General features: G+C 36.4%; 1 pseudogene; it reads left to right on the top strand.

The window, feature by feature from the left end:
• The first annotated feature begins 16,162 nt into the window (after positions 1-16,162).
• LOC150059698 (U2 spliceosomal RNA) lies at positions 16,163-16,296 on the top strand (annotated as a pseudogene).
• Positions 16,297-17,005: the final 709 nt, after the last annotated feature.

Genomic DNA, 17,005 nt, shown 5'->3' with positions numbered 1-17,005 from the left:
AGATACATCACAATTATCCACAAAACACTTTTTCTATATTCTAACACTCTAAGAAGTGGAAATCTGAGCTATATAACCACTTGAAATTCAAAGCGAAATCTGTTACTATCCCACAGTAATTTGAGAATAGAGGCCAAAAGGCATAAGGGACAAGAGAAAAAAGCCCTAGAAATTGTGGTGTCCTGGCATGAGGATTCACTGCTTCTTCAAAACCAACTCAAAAGTTACCTAAAAGTGGAGAAAACTTCCTGTGCTAGGCAGGCACTCAGGGTAAAATCATGAGATGAACTTGAAAACGAAACAGTCAAAAAAAATCCTCACTACCTATTGGCTAGTAGTGAGTATTAGAAAAATGTATGCCTACGGTAATAAAATGTGACAATTTCTTTTAGCAAACTGATTATAATTAACATCATCAAAAGGTCAAAGAAGCCCAGTGCTGGTAGCTCATGCCCATTATCCTAGCTACTCACAAAGCTAAGAGCTTAGGCTTGTAGTTCAAAGGCTACCCCAGAAAGGATAGTCCCTGGCACTCTTATCTCCAATTAAACATCAGAAAACTGGAAGTGGCACAGTGGCTCAAAGTGGTAGAGTGCTAGACTTGAGTGGCAAAGTGCAGGGACAGCTCCCAGGCCCTGAGTTCAAATCCCATGACTGATACACCCCCCAACACACACACAAAGGTCAAAGAGCATGTGCTTATTGAAACAATTTTCTAAGGGTGCAGATAGATAGATAGATAGATAGATCTATCTAGTCTATGGTCATTTATAATACACAGAAAGAGACAGAATTAGTATTCCTCCAATAATATGTATAAGATAATCATATAGAAATGAACACATAATGTAACCCAATTTAAATTAGAATTTCTAGAAACCATATGCAATATACTCTTTAAAAAATAATCTCATCAGAACAAACTAGAAACTTTGAGAGTCAAACAGATTAAAGACTTAATTGTAGATATGATTTTACAATGGATACTCAGAACAATTACTATAAAAGATAATATTGAGACAATAAATAATAAATATACTACTGTTTAATTTTTGGAGGCTTATAGTTATTCCATGTTGGATGCAATAAATAATCTTTTTCAAAGAAAATGTATAACAAATTATTACATGAAAACCTGTAATATTTGGTATTTTTGAATGTTTCAACTGATATAAAATGTTTGTATGCACGATTATGTGTGTATAGAGAAGTAGTGTGGCAAAGGATAATGGGCAATGGTTACTCTAGTGACTGTACATGGTAGTTCATTATAATCTTACATTTTTCCTACTGGTTCTTAAGTGTGAGAAAACTCTAGGAAATCTATGTTGTAAGAACAGAAGTAGGACACAGATAGCATAAATTGATATTTAGGTGAGATTTCCTTCATTTTGAGAATCCAGCTCATAACTCACAGAAGCATAGTGATCCAGTATAAACTTTCTGTGCAAGAAATCTTAAAGGAAGATCTTCAGGCAACAGGAATATGACATTCAATGAAAACATCAATATATACAAAGAAATAGGGTGCTAGATATGAGACAAAGGTGAAAACAATTAATTAGATTTATCTTCCTTGGACTTTCTTGGAAGTAGACATCATTTTTAAGCTTTACTATGGGTAGCAAGTTTTGTGGGCCAGATATAGTTATACCTCTTTTCATTGTCCTGCTAACAATGCATACTGTGTTGGGATGGCCATATGTGTTAACTTGGCCTATCTTTTCTTTATAATAGTCATTTTCTCGAAAGAGAGCCATGGGAGTTACATGCTCCCATGAGTTTCCTTGTGCTTAAAACCATCATTCCAATTATCCTGTGAACAACAACAACAAGTTAATTCCCAAATTAAGTGAAGAAAAATGTGTACAACTTGGAAAAAGCAGGGATGTAGAAAATGTGTTCCATAAAGAAGGAATATTAAGAGTGGACACATGAAGAAATGAGGACAGTGGAGGATGTACTGAAAGCTCATGTCATAGGTGGTCTGTCTAGCATGTATGACGCCTTGAGTTCAATCCTATACACATACACAGAACAAAATCCTGTTTACCTAAAACAAGCTCTACTTTTCCATTTTCTGTAGGAGGTACATGTTAGACATGAATGTTTGTAATACAATCATTCACTACATCCAGGTTGTAAGAACAACCTGAGTAGCCACCAACTAACAAGTGAACAAACTAAATGCACATCTTGTATCCTCCAGCAGGAGAGAAAATGAAGTACTGATCTGGGTTACTGAATGAATGAGACTTTAAAATATGTGATTGAAAAGAAGCCAGTTACAAGACACTGCAGAATTTTTATAAATTAACCAGATTGGGGATATATTTAGAGATGGAAAATGGATTAGAGGGTTGCTTAATTTTGGAGGTTGGATGGAGAGAAGAGGCATAATATGTAAAGAGAAGGAAATGTATTTATTTTGAATGGGTTCAGAGTTGGACTTTGGTGATGGTTGCAGATGATATTCAAATACACTAAGCAACGTTAAATGGTACACTTAAATGGGTGGATAATATAGCATGTGGATTATATCTTAAACAGCATCCTTTAGAAAGAGAATAGAGGGGTACTGAGAAGTGAACTAAAATGGGGAACTTAAAAGTAAACACTAAATCTTAGATCCAAACACTATTTCAGTCAAAACTGAAAAAAACCTACAATAATTTCTTTGTTAGAAAAAAATTATATATACACACACATATATATGTGTGTGCACACACATATGTGGAGAGAGAGTTATGAGAACAGATGAATAAAAACAGAACATTCAACATTTTGGGTCCATAGTTTACATAAGAGGAATTTCCTTTACGAGACTTTAAGTTTTCAAGTCTAGGCTCCTCCAGAATCAGAATGCTTTCTTTCATCTCTCATCTACTCATTTTTCCAAAGGGAAAGGGAGTTTGTTATCTGCTGGGTGATTTGAGAGTACAGAGTTCTGCTTTCTCTGCTTAGCCTTTCTCTTCTTTTTTTCCTTCAGATCTTCTTGTGCCAGAAAAAAATAACCATGCACTGGCCTTTGCTTGGTCACTTTGGAGCTAGTCAGGTCAGGGAACTTTTAGGAAGTCACATATCCAGATCTAAAACAGGTGGCCTTTTGATCTTCTGTTTGGCTTCTGTGTTTGTCTTTCACTTGGGTCTGAACTCAGTTGGGGAAAAGGATGTTGCTTATTGGGTTGCTTGAAAACTCAGCAGCTGGGAGGGAAAAAAATTACCTGCTCTTCAACACTGAGTCTGACTGTTTAGGGTCAGTAATTTCTCTACATTACAGTCATTAACACCAGAAGAACAAGAGACTCCCCTTCCTTATTAAAACTAACAAAGAAGCACAAAGAGCCAGTTCTTACCTATGGATAAATGAAATGTGATATAACATGATCAGAGCAAGGAGGTGCCCAAGTCTTCAACTAAAAGTTAAATAATCGCCATATCAATAGCACGCTATTCCTCAGCTACCTTTGCTTGTCTGACTTATGTGTTAATAAAATGTATTTGAGGGGAAAAGATGAAATATGACCAACACTTTAATCTGGAGTACTATTACAGAATGGAAAAACTGGAGTCCTTCATAAAGATCTTTAAGTTCAAGATGTCTGCATATGAAGCATTTCATAAACCTGTGACACCTGCAAAACACATTGCTTGATAGTATTCAAAAATAAAATAGTTGTACTTCAGCATTTATATAATCAATTGAACAGAATAGAATTTCAATATCGCATGTTTATTTATTTAAAAAAAAACCAAGAATGTGTATATTAATGCTGCTAGTGTCTCATAAATTGTTATAATCACCGGTTAGAAAAATTTTAAACATAATCCCCAAGTGTTGTGTTTATTATTCTTTTCATGTGAGGAAATTTAAACTAGTTGCCTAAAACAAGTATATAAATCATTATGTTCAACAGACACAAAATTCATCTGTCAAATTGTGTGAACATCTCAAAATTTGGACTGTCAAGTTTGTGGTTTACCTGTACAGGTTATAGGATTCAGGAACTGGCATTGGTCTTGGAGTCATGCTGAAAGTAGCAGTCATCGAATACACCAATTTCTTTCTTTCCCTCCTTCCTTCAACTTGAAGGTGACCCGCAAATATGATTTCAAACTGCTTTGGCCTTTGTGTTTCTCTCTTTAAATCATTTAGCATGTTCTTCCAGTTCCACTTTTCAAAAACACATGTACTTTCTCAATAAGTAGCTGCACAAAGAAGTTGCCAGTCACCAAAGCAGTTTATGAATACAGTGTATCTTGCTCAATGTCACCCTTTCAACTTTCTCACCCATCCCTCTCTACTCCTCTTGTCTTAGTTTGAGGTTATGCATTTAATTTTGTTTTGTCTTTGAGCAAAGCAGTTCATATATACAATGCATCTTGATCTGTGTCATCTTTTCCACATATTCATCCCACTTTGACCCATGCCTTCCTTTATATTTATGTTGTGCTTTGAATCTTTTTCTTTCCCCTTGTCTCAACAGTGTCAACTTTCATAAAAACGTGGCATTTCTCTTCTTTCTTTCTCAGCATGGATTCTTCTGCCTTACAAGGTGTAACTGACCAAACACCCACATTTACAGATGATAGTGCTGGTGGGTGAGTTCTTCCTTCCCTTTGCTGTTTCCCTCCACACTTGCATACTGTTCTACCTTCTTTTTCTCCCTCTTTCTCCCCTGTTCTTCTCTCCCTGTCTCCTTTTTCAGCATTCAGGTCTTGAGTACTTTCTATGTTTCAGGAAGCAGAACTCCATTGAGAAGTTAGACATTAAGCCCTGCTTCTCTATGGTCTTCAGTATTGGCTAGTAAGCACTTACTAAGAAGCCCACAAGAGATGATGATGTAGAAGGACAAAATCTATCAAGAAAAACTAGTGACTCCTTTAAAAGTTAACATGTATAGCAAAACATAATGATATGTACAAATATAGAAGACAAGATTACAGTGGTTTTTAAATAAATTATTTTATACTTTTTTTTACATGTGTGTCTAGTACTAGCAATTTAATCTCAGGATCTTGAGGGTTTTATCACTTGAATACTTAACTAATCCTTATGGGTCGTGTGTGTGTGTGTGTGTGTGTGTGCGTGTGTGTGTGTGTGTGCACGCGCTGATTCTGAGGCTTGAACTTAAAGACTACTATTGCCCCTGAACTTTTTGCTCAAAGCTAGTGCTGTACAACTTCAGGCAGAGTTCCCAGCGGTCTTCAAACCATGATCGTCACATCTCAGTTTCCTGAGTGGCTAGGATTATAGGTTTTTTTTGTTTGCTTGTTTATTTTGTTTCGAATAGGTTCAGCATTAAACTTTGAACCACTAGTTTCTGCCCCTCTCCTAGCAGGAATTACAGGTGGGCACTTCTGTGTCCACCCAGATGTTGATATGTGCCATTTCAAAAATCAAACTTTCTCTTTAAAAATGCCATTGTTCACCGGCCGTGGTGGCTCAGGCCTGTAATCCTAGTTACACAGGAGGCTGAGATCTGAGGATCTCGATTCAAAGCCAGCCCGAGCATGAAAGAATGTGAGATGCATTTCCAATTAACCACTAGAAAACTGAAAGTGGCACTGTGGCTCAAAGGGTAGGGTGGTAGCCTTGAGGTGAAGAGTTCAGGAACAGAGTTCAAGGTGAAGAGTCCAGGCACAGAGTTCAAGCTCCATGATGGACAAAAAAAAAATAACTATGTAAAATCATCTTCCAAGAACTTTAAAAACTCAGATTATAAACTGAGTTCATATTCATACATATTAAGATATTTTAGATTCTTTTAGGTTTATTTTATCTGTGCTGGGGATTGATCCCAGTACTTTGTGCATTCTGCTAAAAAATGCCAAATAAGATGGGCCCTGGTGGCTCACACCAGTAATCCTACTTACTCAGGAGGCTGAGATCTGAGGATTGCAGTTCAAAGCCAGCCCAGGCACTTAAGTAAGTCTATGAGACTCTTATTTCCAATTAACCACCAGAAAACCGAAAGTGGCTCTGTGGCTCAAAGTGGTGGACTGCTAGCCTTGAGCTGAAGAGCCCAGCTGGCCTGGGCCCAGGCTCAGAGTTCAAGCCCCACAAATGATGAAATAAATAAATAAATAAATAAATAAATAAGTGCATTCTTTATAAAGCGATATCTGTGTTTCTTCTGAGATTTCTATAAGAGGAAAAAAGAAAAGAACTATGAATGATTATATGTGTGTATATTTATATAAAATATGCATTTGTTTACAAAACTTCTATACATGTAACAAGTATGCATCATACCTCTAAATTGTTTATGAATTTTTTATGTTCAAATAAGTCATGCTCAAGTTTTAAAAATAGCTCATATAAATCAAACTGTCTTAGACACAGTTGCTCACATCTTAAACTCAAATTCTCAGGAAGTAGAGATCAAAAGAATTGACATTTGCCTGAGCCTTGCCCAGGCAGAAAGGTAGCAAGATTCTGTTAAATAAAACAAATAAAAAGCTACAGAATGGGAGAAGATCTTCACTAACCATACAATGGACAAAGGCCTCATATCTAAAATATATCAACAGCTCAAAAAGTTGAATCACTCCAAAACTAATCTCCAAAGAAATCCCATCAAAAGATGGCCCAAAGACTTAAAGAGAGTCTTCTCTGAAGAAGAACTAAGAATGGCCTATAGACACATGAAGAAATGCTTGACATCTCTGGTCATAAAAGAAATGCAAATCAAAAGAACTCTAAGATTCCACCTCACTCCAGTTAAAATGGCCAGGATCAAGAAAGCTAATAACAACAGATGCTGGAGGGGATGTGGCCAGGAGGGATCACTACTACACTGCTGGTGGGAGTGCAAACTTTTTCAACCACTATGGAAAGCAGTATGGCAGTTCCTAAAAAAGACTAAACATAGAGCTCCCCTATGACCCAGCAATTCCACTACTTGGCATTTACCCAATCATCCAGAAACAAAGACATACTAAATCCACTAGCACAAGGATGTTCATTGCATCACTATTTACCATAGCAAAGATATGGAACCAACCCAGATGCCCCTCAGTTGATGAGTGGATCAACAAGATGTGGTATTTATGCACAATGGAATTCTATACTGCTGTCAGAAAGAATGACATCGCCCCATTTGTAAGGAAATGGAAAGACAGAAAAAATCATATTAAGTGAAGTAAGCCAGACTCAAAGAAACATAGGCTCAATGGTTTCCCTCATTTGCCATAATCAGTAGAAACCTTGGACTCTTCTAGCAAAGATTTGCAATAGAGCAAAACTTGATACAAAAGGCCATATAGAATGACGCTAAATGAAAGGACCTCCAGGATATAGAAACAAAAGCCATATAATGAGTGATTGTTGTCCTTAATGTACTATGTTATCTCTCATCTCTTTTGCTGTCCCTTGGTTATCTCATATTGTTACAGTATTTCACTTTGTTATCTGATATATTGGATATATGCATATTTGGTTATTTGAAATCAGATAGGGAAGGGGGAGAAAACAAGATGAGGGTGAGGGTGGGGGGAGAGAAATGGGGACCAAGACATGAGAAAGGGTATCAATGTATGTGAAATAATGCACCTTCCATCTGGTGAATGTAATGTAACCCTTCTATTAATTACAATAAAAATATATGGAAAAAAAGGGATAGGTGTGTGACCCTAATGGTAGAGAACCTGCTTGATAAGTGTAGGTCCTTGGATTCAGTGGTAGATTGAGTACAAAGTTAGATTGCTGAAAAAATATTATTTGGTGCAGAACTGGTTTACAAGAATAATGTCCATGTTTGTTGCAAAAGTCTAGAAAACAGACCACAAAAACAGCCAACAGAAACTTCTCCCTCACATCTATGCTGATGGAAATCATTTAGGCCCCTCTCACTTGATGTGTCTAAATTGTTCTATAATCTATGCTCTGGAACAGGAATTTTGAGAACCTTGTTGACCTTATGGGTATTTGTATCTCTTCTTTCTATAACAAATCTGTCTTATCCAGTGGCATTAAGTTTGTAAGAATGATTGTATTGATTTATCCACTGGCAGAGCTCAGAACAATGTCAGGAAAACCTGAGAGAGGGGAACGTTTCCACACGTGGAAGGATGTACTTTCCAGCTTGCTGTATCGAGGGCAGAGCTTTTAAAATTTTTTTTATTAGATTTAAAGAGTGAAGTGTTTTTTTTTAAGGCATGCCATCAGATAATATACAAACAGAAAATTGTCAAAGTGATGACCACATATGGTCATATGTCAATAAGCAACTGAATTTCAAGCTTAACAATTCAAAATAAATTTTTACAGTACACAGTCATTTTATCTAATATTTAATGTTTCTGTCTGGCATCAGTGGCTCACACCTGTAATCCTAGCTACTCAAGAGACTGAGATCTGAGAATGACAGTTCAAAGCCAGTGCAGGAAAGAAAGTTCATTAGACTTATATCAGGTTAACACCCCAGAAAACTGTAGTGGTGCTGTAGCTCCAAGGGCTGAGTGTTAGCCTTGAGGGAAAGAGCTCAGGGGTAGTGCCTAGGCCTTGAGTTCAAGTCCTATAACCAGCAAAAACTAAACATTTTTAAAACGCAATATTTCTATTCCCCCAGCATTTACTTTTCCTCTGAGATTTCCTCACTAATCTCTTCCTTATGTGTCAATTATGCTTTCTTCCATTTTTTTCCTACCCATGTTTCTTCCTTCCTATCTCTTAATTGGTATAGCCTGTAACAAATGTAGATATACACTGTCAGATTTCTTGAACAACATCACCTCAAGTCTACCTGCAGAGCTAGTGAGATCAGTATGCCTCCTATAGTTAGCTGAACCTACAAATGCTGCATGGAAACACTGTGTGGACTGTATGCCATATGTTCCAGGCTCAAGGCAACGTGGCTATCTGCTCCACTGCTGCATAGAAATAGCTCTTCTAGGAACAGTCCTTTAGAGTTTTCACAAACTCATGGCTTAAAAGAGAAACAAACATATAAAATCTGGAAAGGGTTGAGGCCAGAGCAGTCATGATGCCATGCTTATTCAACTTCCATGGACACATCTGGCAAGCAATTGTCATCCATGAACCCTGCAAAACTATCCATGTGGCCTGCTGAGCATAAGGTTCCTTTATATTTGACATTATATAGAGCGGGTTCATGCTCACCCATCTAGAGAGGGCCTACTCCCCACTCTGTAAACAGAAGAGGAAGTCAAAGACTCTTTCCTGCATGCAAGCGGTTGGCAGCTACCTCACCCTGAACTTGCTTTAGCCAGAGCTCACTCAGGCGTCATGGTCAGTGGATATCTTGGAGCTTCAAAGGTGAGTCCACTGCTCAAAGGGAGACATTTCGATGACCCAGGATTCCTGGCAGATTTTGTTTCAGTTGCTGGAAGGTTCTCAAAAAGGCTCAAAAAATGCTCCAGCTGCCTGGAGAGCCTGTGAAACGCATGCAGCACATGTCGCAGACATAGCTTTAGAAAGCAGCTAGCACCACAGATCCAACCCAGACTTTGAGTCTTGATTTCAGGAGAACAGATGTTATCTGCAAGCAATTAACATACTTGTCATCGCCAGTGAGACAGATACACACTCTTCAGGTTAGTGTTTTTCTTTCTTTCTTTCTTTTTTTAAAATGGGACTTAAAGAAAAGTGTTTGTGCATAAAGCAAATTGTTATATTAGGAATAAAACACCATTCAGCAATGAAAGTTCAGTGTTTAACCCAATTTTGGGAAATAAAAGATATTACAAGAACTTTCTGAAAGTTAATGAAAAATTACCATTCGCCTGTTCTGTTAAAAAGCAACATATAAGTGTGATTATAGTGAATAGTCATATATATACTGAATTTTCCATTTGCTATATTTTCTCCCACTTCTAATTTTCAGAATTATTTGATTTTATGTTTTGCTTTATAGCTATTTTTATGACTACACTGAATCTCAAGTAGTAAAATATTGATTATCGATCTATGAGATTATGAGTGAATTATTCAAAGGCTGAAAGAAAAGTCTGGTAATGCTTAATGTATGTATGTTCTAAGTGATAACCTAAATTCCAAAGCCCTTAAGCACAAGTTATTCAAAAAAATGCTAAAATATCATAGTGCTGTTGTATTATACAGCTATTCTTTTGACATCAAATTCTTTACTTATAGGCTAATTCTAGGGCATTACAGTCCAAAATTAAATATTTTCACTAACTTCACTGTTTTCATTTAGTATGCCTAACCTCACATTTTTTAAGCTAACAACTGAAAGACTTGGTTTCTAGCATTTCAACCCCTGATAAAGAGGGAAAGTGAATTTTCTTCTTTCAGATGTCTTTGAAAATAAGACAACTGGTATAATCTTCAGCCACTTTTTCTAAGAAGAAATTCACTAGTTTCAAAAAAAAGACTTTAAATCATACAAACAATATTATTTATGCATTCATTCCTAATATTGGCATTGTATCTCAAGTGACAAAAAATATTTCTGGCTATTGGAGGTAGACCTGGAGAACACTGGAGTTCAGAATCTAATCTGGATCATGCTCACTGCATTATAATTTACAGTTGCTCACCTTAGAAATGACTTAAATGTTATCATTTTACCTAGAATTTAAAACATTGCTTTATTCAGGAAAATGATGTGTTTAACTGATTGATTCTGCATTCAGGTAACATATATGCAAGTGCCTTATGTCCTGACACATTATACAAATGCAAATAATAGTTTAGCCAGAGAATCCTGCACATGATAATCACTCAGTGAGCCTGGCTAGCATACCCTCTTCTGTTTTGTGCTTCATCTTCTAACACAAAGTGTTTAATCAATGCAGCTCATATGCTAGATCGATTGGCTGTTAATTTGTCTCCTGATGAATCCCTTGGGCATAATATAGAGGCCCAGGTGTGCTTGGACTCCCTTTCTAGCCTCTCTGAATTCTGGTGAGAGGGCTTATATACCTCCAGGTTCTGCTTAAGTCTTATATCAACAGATTGTTTGAATGAAAGTCCAATCCTGTGGTATGTAATCTCCACAGTCCTCATTAAGTAATTTACTGTCCAAGAGAATATAACCTTTAGACACTGTACTTTAAGTAGTTTCTTTTTTAAAAAAAATTGTACATTTTTCCTTTTCAGTTCTTTCAGAACCCCCTTGGGATTTTCCATTTTTCTTTATAGTCTAGTCACCTATTAAACTGCCCTACGAAAAGTAACATTTTTTTTTATTGCACAGTATTGGGATGAAATTCAGGGCTTTGTGATTGTTAGACAGGTGTTCTATCACTTGATCTACATCTCTAGTCAATTTTATTTGTTGTGGTTGTTTCTTAGATGTGGTCTTGCCTTTTGCCAAGAGCTGACTGGATTGTGATCTCCCTCTCTCTGCCTTTTACCTAGCTGGAATTACAGGTATTATGTCCTGTTTATTGGTTAAGACCTCACAAGCCTTGCCCAGCCATTCCCAAACCATGATCTTCCCAATCTGACCTTCCTTACTAGCTGGCATTACAGGCGTGGACCACGCCACCTGAAAGAAATAACTATTGAACCATTTACTAATATTAAATTAAACCTCTGCAATTAAAACTTGCAGACTATAAGTGAGCTCTTGTCCAAGTTGATGGTAGAAGACTTGATAACATTTGTGATCTACTTGTTATTTTTGATCAATGCTTAACCAATTGACCAATGCTGTAGCAAGAAAGGAAAAACACTCTGATAACCTCCCTGGCCTCTTATTAATCAGTTCATTGAGTAAGTGTGAAGTAAGTTCTACATGCAAGGCTTCATTGTAAGCACATAGATACAGCAGTGATCAAGCCAAACAGATGCTCTCCACCTTAGGAACTTAAATCTACAAGGCAAGGACTACAAAAAAAAAGGTGAACCTATAATAAAATTTAATAACTTGAAACAGTTCAAATTTCCAGTGAAAGAAACAAATAGGATACAATGTTGGAGAAAAGCAAGTGTCAACAGCCATTTCAAATGGGGTATATAATTGACAAGGAAGGTGAAATATGAAGGAGAAATGAGAAAGTGTGAAATCTACAGGCAGATAATACCTTATCATTTTCAGAAGGCAACAATGGGAGGGAAGGAAAAAGTAATGGGATAACACAGGAATGCTAACAGCAGGAATACTATTTGCCAATGTGGTCTTATTATTGCCAACTTCAAGTCTAATAAATTGAATTCAACAGAAGGTCTTGCTTAATCCTCACAACAGTTCTTTAAAGGAAGTATGATTATCATTATTTTATGGATTAATTCTTGGAGTTTGAGTAGGTAATGTCATAATCACAAAGTGACTTACGATGCAACCAGTCACCTTTCATATTATTACAATGGGAACACACCCAACTATCTTAGACAAGATTAGTAAGGTTCATTTTCATTAGCTGGGCATTTAGGTTAGAAAAGAGAAGTAGTGTTGTTTGGTTTCACTGAGCACTGCAAAGGTTCATTTTAGCTGAGCACCCTGACTCTTCCCTGTCTTGATCATTTGGTTACATATTTGGGTCTTTGGTAACCCTATAATAGATCAATAATCCATGGATAGTAATGTTATATCCATTTTTGGCTGTAACAGAGTAAGAGGTTGTGGAAATAATGCCGATTATTAGAATTTAATCCTCTATAATGACTTTATGTCATTGATCACTCTGCTGGATGGATTTCTTTTCTCTCATCCTGGGCCACATCATGAAACATAGAAATCTAGATTTCTTTTGGAGGGGGGATTTACAAAATATAATATTGGGCCTAACAGTTCTTCTGCATTCATTAGAATCAGTTAGATTCTGCTATCTTGGCAAATGAAATCAGAATCTTGTCACTTTATCATGTCCTCACTCACACTTGCTAGACTGCAGCCTGCATAGTATCTATCACTCAGTAGCTGGGGATGTCAGAGGTTTCGCCATTGGGCAACAGCACCTGCTCTGGTACTTAGATCATCTGGTAGGTTCTATATATCTTTCCAAAGGCAGGCTAGTCATGTGATAATGCTGAACTACAAGGGGGCCCTAGAAAATATGGGTGAATAGAAGGAATTCAGTTGAGTAACATATTCTGCAGAGCTGTTGGAACTGATCACTTTTGAAAGGGGAGAAAAACGTTAGACTTCTAGTAGTGTGATCATATTTCTCTCGCAAATCTGTAGTCTATTTTGCTTCTGCTTTTCCTTAGTCAGGGTACACTGTGTATCACACAGTCACTGGAAACACCAGATGTATTTCTATAGTTCTCATTCATGTAGAATATTAAATAAACACATGCCATTCCTAATTAGGAATCTCCATTGCTTCAAACCTAATAAAATGTATCAAGTTGTTTCCAAATAAAGGTTCTTTTTGTTGTTGTTTGCTTAATTTCTCATGGTCTGATAGGTGGTTATCTTAGAGTTGTTGACTGTCCCAAGTAGACTGTTCATTTGCTGACTGATTTGAAACACAATTTCAGGATATGGGAACTCATTTTTACCAAGTTTTGAATAAGATGCAATTGTACTCTGTTCCCCAAATGATATGGGTATGTGCTGGCAAGAGAATCGATCTGGTGTCATTGTTAGTGTAAGATTGAAAGTTCAGGCAAGTATTCAGCTGTGTTTTCACTTAATTTAGAAAATTAGATTATATCAATAAATATACTGGGAAAAGAAATATGACTCAAATACTTGTGGAGATATCTCTCAAACATGGTTTTTACATCCCAGTTCAACCGGATTGTGAAATGCTTCTGGATATGTTGGAAAATCTGCTGTAGCAAGCTGCCCAAGGGGTTATTCTAGAATTGCATGGTTAACTTGGCAGACTTGTGTTTTCTTAGATAGTCTCAGTCATTTCTCCAAACCTTTTCCTGGTTTCAGTATCTAACTTTCCAGTATCTTTTAAATGTTATCTTTGCCACCATTGTATCAATGAAGGTAGAGTATACCAATATCACTTTGAAGGTTGTGAAGCAAACATTGTCTCTTCCATTCTTTACCTACCATGGTTTTGCACAAGTTCTGAATGAGTATGTTATTTTGACTTTCCTCTGCCTCTAGTACCATGTGCTAGGCTCTATAGGTACTAAACATGACAGGCTTCTCTTCAGTCATAATCTTTACTGCTCCTTTTACTTTCACATTGATATAGAGAGTAAAAGGAGTATAACTGGCACATTCAAAGAAGGAGCACAACAAACACAGGGAAAGGACGAGGAATGTGGATTATATGTGATGTGTCTTTTACTCTCAGTGTAATTTGCAGTAAAAATCATTTATTACTTTGAGCATAAGTAAACACTTTTTCTTACTAGTGTATTTAGAAAAGAAGGATTAATTGATTAAAATAAGTGCATAGAATTAAATTGTGAGAATTAGTGTTACTGGTATCTGTCCTGTGTCTCTGATGATTTGTATCTTGTCTTAATTCATGTCCAAAGTAGCTTTGATAATTCATTTCTTCTTTGCACTGCCCCAGACAAAATAAAGAGCTAGAGTAGATCACAGTTTGGACCTGGGTTGCTCTTGTATCTGAGACCTGCATGTGGGGGATATATGCAAACAGCACAACACTGAATTCTAACCTAGTCCTAAATGTTGACCTGATCACTAAAGGACTTAGGGTTCAGAATATTCAATACTTTGAACCAGCTAGCACAGAGAATGCCTGTGTGGTAAGTAAAAAGTACGATCCTTTTAGATCAGCTGCTCAAGTATATTATAAGCAATTTTCACATAGGAGAGATCAGGGAATGCTGACAAGTAAAACCAGGAGCCCATTAAGAAATATTATTGAAAAAAAGACTGTGAAAAACAGTTTCTCTTACTGACCTTTATTTTCCTTTAGTCTACTTTCTGTTTGGCATATGTATTAGTAATTAAAACAAAGATACAAACTACAGATAAGAACTGATATACATACATATACATATACACATTCATTTTTGTCATTAAAACCATCTTATAAAAACTAATATCTTATAGGATTCCTTTCTTAAATACTTGTTTGTTAAACATGACATTTGAAATATGATGTAAAAATCAATGTTAATAAATATTTTAATAAAAAACAAAAAACTAATATCTGTGGAACCAACTACAGAAGAAAAATAGTAAAAAATGTTAACTGTATTTCAAGCTTTTCATTTTTGAAAATTTAGTATTTCCCATCTCTAGACCTATGAAAAATTCTATTTCTATTCTCAGCACCAAATAGAAGTAAAAACAGAAATGAAGCAGGCTGAGTACATGACACATTATTTGGTTTCATTTCATATTTTTTTATTTTTCAGTCTGCCTTATGTTTTCCTCTTGAAATTTCTAGCTTTAAAGTTTTGTGTCTGTTTTATATTTTATTTAACGAAATCCTTTCTTTTCAGTACTGGAACTGAACTCAGGGCTCTGTCCTTGCTAAGCAGGAGCTCTTCTACTGAGTCATGCCACCAGACCCTTCTCAGGCCGATTATTTTATAAGTAGGAATTTGCCTTCTGCTGACTGTGCAAGTTACCATGATCTTCCAGTGTCTTACTTCCCACCATTTCTAGGATGACGAGATGTTCCACTGTGCCTTGCTTCTGTTGAGATTATCTCCCATGACTTTTCCTGCTGTGCCAGGCCTAGAACCACAACTCTGTGGATATCAGAGTCATCTATACCATGGGCACATAGTGTAAGAAGTTGATTCTCCCAATCACAGCCTCCCAGGATCTGAGATTACAGACAACACTACCTGTTATCAGGCCTAAATTCTGGTTTTACTTATTTTCATTTTCTCTTTTTCCAGAACATATTTGACCGCCTTTTTACTATACCTCACATAATATAAGAGTGTCATATTGCATTAGCTGGATGAAGTCAGATTTGATATTATATTTGACAAGCAGTAATAGACATTTTTATTTTTATAGCTATTAATACATTGAAATTTGCCTTTGGGTTACATATTATTTTGTTACTGATAACCGGCAAATCTGACAGTGTAACATAATCCAATGAAAACCAGCTCCGAGAATTTACTCAAAATACAGATAGGATAAATGATTTATAAGTTAAATTTTGACAAAAATGAGAGAAAACTGGGAAGGACCTGGTATTACTTAATGTTGATTGAGGTTAGGACAAAAGAAGAGTGAGGAATCAAAGTTGGAGAAGAGAATGTTGAAAAGAAAGAGAGAAGAAGAGTAGGAACTTGATGCTTTAAAGTCAGAAAATTCTCCTGGGTATTGCTTCTCGGCCTTTTGGCTAAGATCAAGTGTAGAAAATTCTCCTGGGTAATTTCTAGAAAATATGTGTAGACGTATAATGGAAACAAATGATGTGGTTGATTTCATTTCCTAGTTTATATCATTGTAATAATTCCCTTTTCAAAAATGATCATGGTTAAGGATTACTATACTAGATGCAAACCTAGCTACATCTGAAGTGGGATGAACTGTACTCTAATTTCTCACTTTGAAGGGCATCTGGGACACAATGCTGCTGTAGAATGAGTTAATGAATGCAATGTTTCAGCCAATGTCAAAGAGCCTCCTACCTCTGTTGCCTAAGTCTTTCCAGCACATCCTATTCACTGGTGATTCTCTTATCTTGGGAACTATGGCAGACTTGGACAATGATCACTTATTAAACAACTGGTCCTAAGGAGTAAGGGTACCAACCAAGTGGGAGGTTGAGCTTCTAGGAGTAATTGACAGTTGTGCCTTAGCAATGTACACATGGGAATCGAAACAGAGATGCTGCGTGTGATACAAGGATAGGAGGTAAGTTATACATACAGCACTAAGTGTCAACCCTTGTAAAATGGAAGGAGGCTTTTTGGAAAGAGTCGAAAATAAAAGTCCCAAAATTCATGCATGAGATTTGTAGAAAATGATGTTTGATTGATTGTATTCTATCTATGTATCTATGTATCTAGTTAGCTAGCTTTTACATCATTTAGTAAATCATCTTCTCTGTAAGAAGACAGGATAAAGTAAATAACTTGTATATATTTTTTGAATTAGCTTCAGTTCAAATTATACTCGTAGCAGAGGCTGATTAGACATTTTATGAATAATATGTCCAA

Source organism: Megascapheus bottae, chromosome 8 (genome assembly GCF_031878675.1).
Source record: "Megascapheus bottae isolate mThoBot1 chromosome 8, mThoBot2.hap1, whole genome shotgun sequence".
Classification (NCBI taxonomy): domain Eukaryota; kingdom Metazoa; phylum Chordata; class Mammalia; order Rodentia; family Geomyidae; genus Megascapheus; species Megascapheus bottae.
This window is presented reverse-complemented; position numbering and strand designations above follow the sequence as displayed.